Source organism: Chrysochloris asiatica, unplaced genomic scaffold (genome assembly GCF_000296735.1).
Source record: "Chrysochloris asiatica unplaced genomic scaffold, ChrAsi1.0 scaffold00162, whole genome shotgun sequence".
NCBI classification, from domain to species: domain Eukaryota; kingdom Metazoa; phylum Chordata; class Mammalia; order Afrosoricida; family Chrysochloridae; genus Chrysochloris; species Chrysochloris asiatica.
This window is the reverse complement of record NW_006408680.1, coordinates 7,620,073-7,628,409: the sequence shown is the minus strand read 5'-3', so window position 1 is coordinate 7,628,409 and position 8,337 is coordinate 7,620,073. Positions and strand designations below refer to the sequence as shown.

The 8,337-nt window shown below is 43.0% G+C and overlaps 1 protein-coding gene across 1 annotated transcript in view; it reads left to right on the top strand.

Moving 5' to 3' along the window:
• LOC102810654 (SPARC-related modular calcium-binding protein 2-like) overlaps positions 1 to 8,337 on the top strand; it is a 151,743-nt gene that overhangs the window by 30,407 nt on the left and 112,999 nt on the right. The gene's annotated exons all lie outside the window — the stretch shown is intronic.

Sequence of the window (8,337 nt, the reverse complement as noted above, 5' to 3'; positions counted from 1 at the left end):
GCTTTCTGCTCCCATAAAGATTTACAGCCTTGGAAACCCTATACAGGGTCGCTATGAGTTGGAACCAACTCCACAGCACATAACAACAACACCACCATACAGTTGTGTGTTATTGTTGTTGTTAAGTGCTGTCAAGTTGGCTCCAACTCATAGCGACCCTGTATAGGGTTTCCGAGGAGTGGCTGGTGAGCTTAAATGGCTGATCTTGTAGTTCAAACTGACCTTGATGTTCAGAACATTAACCCACAGTGCCACATCAGACCCCAGATGTCCAGATATATTGATACATATACAGATGTATAGATAAAGATACAGATACATGTCCAGGTGTATAGAGATACAACTTTGTAGATACGAATACAGATGTATAGATATATAGCTCTGTAGATACGGATACAGATGTATAGAGATACAGCTCTGTAGATACAGATACGAATGTATAGAGATACAGCTCTGTAGATACAGATGTGGATGTACACAGATACAGCTCTGTAGATCACAGATGCGGATGTACAGAGATACAGCTCTGTAGATACAGATTTGGATGTATAGAGAAACAGCTCTGTAGATACAGATACGGATGTATAGAGATACAGCTCTGTAGATACAGATGCGGATGTATAGAGATACAGCTCTGTAGATACAGATGTGGATGTACAGACACAAATAATAGAGATTCGTGTAAGGCTGTGTAAGGAACTCTGGTAGCGTAGTGGTTATGAGTTGGCCTGTGGACCTCAAGGTCAGTACTTTGAAACTACCAGCTGTTCCATGGGAGAAAGTTGAGGTTTTCTGCTCCGGTAAACATTTACAGCCTCAGAAACCCTGTACAGAGTTGTTATAAGTCAGAACTGACTCTATTGCCCATCGCCAGCACAGATGGAAAGATGGACACACAGATGTCTGGATAGGTTCGCAGCTGTATAGGGACAGATAAGAGACATAGGCCTGGCCAGGAGACAGCTTGCTGAAGGAAGAGACCGTGGATTGGAATTGTGATGGGTTATGGCAATTCAGAACTCCTTTTTGTGTATTTATTTTTAATAACCACAAGGATTATAGGCAGGTGGAAATGACCAAATGTTTTCTTTAGCAAGAGAAAGCAAACGTCTCTGGTTTTGATTAGATGGCCCCTTCTTCACAGCTCCACGTCCACTCAGTTTACTTGCGTTGTGTTGCTCACAGGGAGTCACATCAACAGGAGAATCGTCTACAAAATGTGCTGTTTCCATGAAAGTTTTATCAAAAGTGTAGTTCGGTGCTCAGTTCATTTTCATTGGAAGAGCCTACAAAGCAATTCTGATTCAATCTGGGGGAGACTTATCCAATCGGCTATGAAGAATTTTCTTGATCTACTCATCAAAACCCCTAGACCAGCTATTCTAAGGCAGGCAGAATACATCATAACATAATTGTACTCAAGGACACCTCTCCTGTTGTTTGCTGTTTCTGTATGATATTCAAACGTCTGCCTTTTGAATTTACTTTTACATACTTTTAATCAAAGGGCAAGTACTTTCTTAGAATTTCTTTTCATTATTCCAAACATATTGACACCCTGTTGTTGTTGTTAAGTGCGGTTGAGTCGGTTCTGACTCATAGTGACCCTGTGTAGGGTTTCTGAGGAGCGGCTGGTGAGTTTGAACCATTGCCCTAGCAGTTAGCTGTCCAGTGCTGATCCTACAGCCGCTGATGGCTTCTATGAGAATGAGGAAATACATAATAAGTCATGATATGAAATGTCATGATTAGGCATTGCTTGAAAGATATAGGTGTGTACAATATGCTGTTAAATGATATTTATTTTTAAAAATCATCAACTCTCGTAAGGACTACAGTTTTTTGGGGGTATATATATATTTGTAAACTGGCCCTAGTCTTTAATAATTACTTTTCGAACTCTTAGAGGGAGTGGAAGAACACCACTGGCGCCTCTCTGCTTCTGAGAGAAGCCATTCAGCTTGCATCCATTCCTGTGCCGCGCTGCCTTGCCGCACTTTACTCAGCAGACACGGCCAGGGGATGGCTTGCTGAAGGAAGAGACCCCTGGATCTGTGGTTTTCTGTTGGGAAAATTCAGTCATCTCCGAAAGCACTTTCTTAGAAAACCGTGCACACGATGATCAGCTCAGCCTCTTAGGCTCTCCATATAGAACGTCATTGTTGATTTCAAGCCCATTGCACTATCACTGTGTCTTCCAACCAGGTATCAGGAACATTTTAAGACATAGAGAGATCCGATCCTGTTTTTCCTTGTGGGTTTTTTGTTTATTTTTTTGATCGTGGTAAGTTTTGGTCCAGAAACTGGTTTATTGGACAAAAAAGTGTTCTATCATCGCTCATCTGGCATTTATGTGAGAGAAGAAATATGCATGTGTTGGCAGCAGTGCTTTGGATGGGGGTGAGGATGGACCCTCATCTGAGGTGGCCTCTGTAAGTTAAGGGGCTATGACAGATATGTCAGTGTGTGTGTGTGGCTGTCCCCTCGGAGCTGGCGTGGGAAGAGTCATGCCACACTGTTACAATCCCCAGACGTGTCCCATGCTTCCATTCTGGGGACAAGCGAGCAGATAGGCAGCATACGTGTGTGTAGCCGTAGATGACTGGGGAGGGGATTCTGAACGGTAAAGGCAGCAGTGGATGCCCTGGTGGGCTGCTGTGGGCTAATGCCCTGGAAGGCAGCATTGGTGCTTCAAGTTCATCAGCTACTCCTCAGAATCCCTATGTAGGGTTGCTGTAGGTCAGAACCGACTCAACGGTACTCAGCAACAATGGAAGAGCAGGATTGTTAATCACAAGGTCACTGAATCCAAGGCAGCAGCTACTTCTCAGAAGCCCTATACAGGGTCATTATGTGTCCGAACTAACTGAACAGTGCCCTTGAGGGCTGCAAAAGGCTGGTAGTTGATTCCTCCCAGAGGCACCTAGTGATCTATTGCTCACCAATCACCATTGTAAACCCTCTGGGATACAGTTCTACTCAGACTCACATGGTTGTTGTTATTGTTGTTAGGTGCCATTGAGTTAGCTCCACCTCACAATGACTCCATGTTTTATACCACGTGGTCCTGCACCAGCCTCCAAAGCTCTGGCTGTTTGAGTCCACTGTTAGAGCCACTGTGTCAGGCCACCTCACTGAGGGTCTTCCTCTTTCTCACTGACCCTCTAGTTTATCCATCATGGTGTCCTTCTCCAGGGACTGGTCCCTACCGATAACATGTCCAAAACATGTGAGACCAAGTCTTGCCATCATCACTTCTAAGGAGTATTCTAACTGGGCTTCTTCCGGAACAGAGTTGTTCATTCTTGTAGTCTGGTGTATTTAATCTTCTTCTCCAACATGAGGAGACATACTGAGCCCCCTCAGGTCCCCTCTACCACCAGAGACCCCTCCGTGTGACTCCTCCTACAGAAGAATGCAGGACAGGAGCTCCCCCACCCCCCAGGTCCCCTCTGGGTCCTGAAGCTTAGCCAGGTGAGTCAGGCTCACAGGCCTCCACCTGTGCATGTTGAATTCTCTCTTATGGAGGTGATGCCCCATTATTTAGGTTTGACTATTAATATAGCAGGAGGTAGACTGGTAGCTTCAAGGAGAAGGCCCGTTCTCCAAGCAAGGATTCTTTTCGTGATTTTACATTTATTTGAAAGTGGCTTCAGGGTTTTAATGTTACCTCTCTTCTGTAACTGTGCTCCCAGCCATGAGACACTCCCATCATAAGTGGTCATTTCAGGTACTGGTAACTGAACCTACATACACAAATTTTTACTACTATACTATTTCAGTATCCAAGGAGTCAAAATTTGCAGCCCAGACTTAGGTATGCTTTTGAGGTCAGTTTCAGATTTTCATTTACATAGGAGGAGTGTAAACACCCAGAACCCCGGCCATGAATGCTCCTCTTAGATCCACCCACCCACACCGCCACCTCACACTTTCAAGGCCCAGAACCAGGGGCTCCTTGGTATAGCTGGAGGTTGAACATGTCTGCGAAGGACTGGGATTCCTTTGTTGAAGTTGACTCAGCCATACCTACTTTTGGAGCAGTTCTTCTTCAGAGAGGAGACAAGAAAGTCTCTCTTTACCCTGTTAACTATCTCCCATGTTTTATACCATCAACATTAATGTTTTATTTTAACTGTAGAAGACGCTTCAGTTCTCAAGATGGGCTGAGTGAGTGAGTGATCTTCCCTAGGAACTTACTTTGGCCTGAAATTTCTACTTCTATGTATTTTAGAAATGTTCAAAATGGAAATCTTCTTACAAAAGTCCACTTTTAAATGATAAAAAAATCTTAAGTTGGGCTGAATACTTACTGATAGAGGTCAAAGACCAAAGTCTTTGGTCCAGGTTGCATCTAAATGTAAAGAAAACAAAAATCCTCACCACTGGACCAATAAACAACATCCATATGAATGGAAAAAAGATTGAAGTTGTCAAAGACTTCATTTTTCTCGGATCAACCATCACCACTCATGGAAGCAGCTGTTAAGAAATCAAATGACCTACTGCATTAGGCAAATCTGCTGCACAAGACATTTTTAAAGTGTTGAAGAGCAAAGATGTCAGTTTGAGGACTAAGATGCGCCTGACCCAAGCCATGGTATTTTCAATAACCTCATATGCATGTGAAAGCTGGACAGTGAATAAGGAAGACCTTAGAAGAATGGATGCTTTTGAGTTATGGTGTTGAAGGAGAATATTGAAAGTGCCATGGACTGCCAAAAGAACAAACAGATCTGTATTAGAAATATAGCCAGAGTGCTCCTTGGATACCCGGATGGCCAAACTTCTCTGATTCTCCAGACATATTGTCAGGAGGAACCAGTCACTGGAGAAGGATATCATGTTTGGTAAGGTGGAGGGTCAGAGAAAAAGAGGAAGACCCTTAGCGAGATGGATTGGCCAGGTGGCAGCATCGATGGACTCAGGTGCAGGACCGCACAGTGTTTCATTCTGTTATATACAGGGTCGTTATGAGCCAGTGTCAACTCAATGGCACATAATAACAACGGTTTAGCTACAATACCCACAGTTCCCTCTGATGCCAAAGTTTTGGTCTCCAATGAATCAGAAGAAACCCATAAGTCTGTGAGGTCTCAAAAGATTTCTGAGCGATTTAACTTTATAAAGAAAACCAGGAGTCAGAGCAAAACAACAGTGTGAGTGGATGCTCCCATTTACTCCCCCAGCAAGTCACTCCTGAACAATGGAAAGAAAGGGAGCCCAGGCTCTAGACCTGGGCAGCTGAGGTGCTGGTTCCGGTGAGTCCAGAAGCGGGAAGGAGGAAGAGCAGGGTCAGCACAAAGCTCAGAGAACCTACCTGCTAACATCGACAACACTCGCTCACTCCAGCCATTTTGGAACCCAGTGGGCAACATCCCAGAGACCACAGAAAGAGAGTGACTATGAGGAAGCAGAAACCCAAGTGTTTAAGGTGATGCTGATTGGCTGTGGGAGTTTGTGGGCTGCAGATTGGGCAGGTGAAGGGAGATTGTCGTGTTGTGTAAATTGCTGTGAAAGCTCACTGAGGCCTGAGGTGGTTGGCACTAGGACGGGGAGGAACTTGAAGGGCAGCAGATGAGGGGAATGATTTGGACAGAGGAAAACAGTTGGCTTCCTGCCCACAGTAGGATCCCTTTGGAAAGTCTTCTCAGGGACATCTGTGAAGGAAAGACAGATCCCCACCTCTGTTGCACGAAAGTTGCGCCCCACCACGCACATCAGCATCTACAACCAGCTAACACCCCACCCCATTGTTGTGTATTGGATTCCTGAGATCAAGCAGTCAGAAAGGAATCAGCAATGAAAAACTCCTAAAGCGCCCTCCAGTGGTTCTCAGGAGAAAATGCCAAGCCTACTGCCTCTGGGCAATTTTGACTCAGAGCAAGCCTCAGGTGTGGAGTGGAGCTGCCCGGCGAGTCTTTGTGCTTACAACCAGGCACTTGGCCACCAAGGGCACCCGGTAAGAAAATTTTTCCACATAAATGAGGATACAGAATTTAAAGTAAACAAACAAAAAAGCCCAGAAACCCCAAATGGCCCAAGTTCACCAAAAAATAGTAACATACAAAATTATAACAGAATAGGGACCAATCAAAAGCAAAACAAAAAAAAGGAGGAACTTTTTCTTATGGATGCCACTAAAAGCAAGAATTGACTGTTTAGACTATGGTGCTAATTGTGTTTAAAGAAAGCACAAAGTCGAAAGAAAACAAATTGTTGGTGATTAGGAAACAAAGGGAGCAGCATAAAATGAGTCTTAAGAAGGACACTGAAAATAAAAGAGAGACACCTTCCAGAGTTGAAACACAATGCAACTGAGTTAGAGAGAAGAAAGAGAGGCCTTCAGGAATAGTCAAAAAGACAGAAGACAGAATAACTGAACTAGAAGACCAAATAACGGGACTTATCCAGGCTTACGAGAAGAGGAGTGAACAAATAGGGACCGTGACAATCAGGAAAGCATTCAGAGAGAATTTTCCTGATCAGATTAGCAAACCAAGACTGTAAATACAGCAAACAACAAGAACTCCAATTAGAAGAAACACAAAGAGGTCACCTCCATACCATATACTAATACAATTCTTGAAAACCAAAAGAATTAGGAAAACGGCAACAGAGCAAGGCAGTATAACAAACCAAAGAGTTTTCATGAGAGTCACTGTGGGTTCTCCCCAGACACTCTTGAGACCAGAAGACAATGGAGAGACAAAGGTTAAGTGCTGAGAAAAAAGAGTTGCCAACCAAGAATCATTTACCTAGCAAAGCTGTCATCCAGAAATGGGGAAATGAAGACCTTCTCGAACAAAAGGAAGCTCTGAGTCTATTCTACCACCAGACCAGCTCTGAAACTATTATTCCAGAGAGTATTCTAAACAGAAATGCGAGAGCATTATTAACCTCTCATATTTATATACAAGGAAAAAAATTTAAACCACGAGGAAGAGAAAGATCATTAAAACCCACAATAGCATGGACAGTTATGAGGACAAAGTAATGATATTTTTTGGGAATGATCTTAATAATTCAATTCCACAAACAATACAATTTAATAGGAAATTAGCACACAGGAATTTTTTTTTTTATTCTAAGTTATTTATTGATATGGATGGAAAGACTCCGAAAGAAATGGGGAAAGGAGGAGACATCAGAAATAAATTTATTTTGTTAAAGTTGCATGGTAACTATTGTGCATATATCAGATACTCTTGTAATTATGAGTTGTGTAGTGGAACATATGTTCTAACATCTAAGAAATAACTGAAAAAAAAAATCAGAAGATGAGAAGGAAGAAAGCAAAAAGGCTCATCACAAGAAATCAGCCCAATTTAAACAAAGCCAGAAATAGCAGAATAAAAATAAAAACAAAGAAAAGAACACTCAGATAGCAAAATTAGACAATATGTTTCCTTGAATAACGTTCAATAAATGTAGATGGTGTAAATGCCCCATGCAAATGACAGCTCATGTCAATACCAACTCATAGCAACCCTCTATACAACCAAAGGAAACACTGCCTGGTCCTGGGTCAACCTCACAATTGTTGCTACATCTGAGCCCATTGCTGCTGCCACTGTGTCAGTCCATCTCATTGGGGGTCTTCCTCTTTTCTCTGACTCTCTACCAAACATGATATCCTTCTCCAGAGACTGGTCCCTCCTGACAATATGTCCGAAGTATGAGAGACAAAGTCTGGTCACTCTGGCTGAAAAAATACTAACTGTATAATAAGAGAAATTTGTTGTTGTTGTTAGGTGCCATCGAGTTGGTACTGACTCATAAGGACCCAAACACAGAACGAAACACTGCCCAGTTCTGGGCTAACCTCACAATTGTTGCCACGCTTGAGCCCATTGATGCTGCCACTTTACCAATCCATCTTACTGGAGGTCTTCCTCTTTTTCTCTGACTCTCCACTGAGGAATAACTCCACAAAAATATTAGAGGACTCAAACACACCACTTTTGGTTTTAACAAAGTACTTTAATCATTGTGCCACCAGGACTCCTAGAAGTATCTGTGATTGCTAGGTGCAACCCTGTCAGTTCCAATTTAGAGTGACCCTAATCTCAACAGAGGAGCTCTGGTAGCATAGTGGTTACGAATCGGGCTGTGAACCACAAGGTCAGCATTTCAAAACTACCAGCTGTTCTGTAGGAGAAAGATGAGACTTTCTACTCCCATAAAGATTTACCACCTCGGAAACCCTGTTCAGGGTCGCTATGGGTTGGAATCAACTGGAGGGCACTTAACAACAATCTCAACAGATCATCCTGTGTCATTTTCACAATTGGTACATGTGAGCCTGTTGTTGCAGTCTCTGTGTCAAAAGTTTGT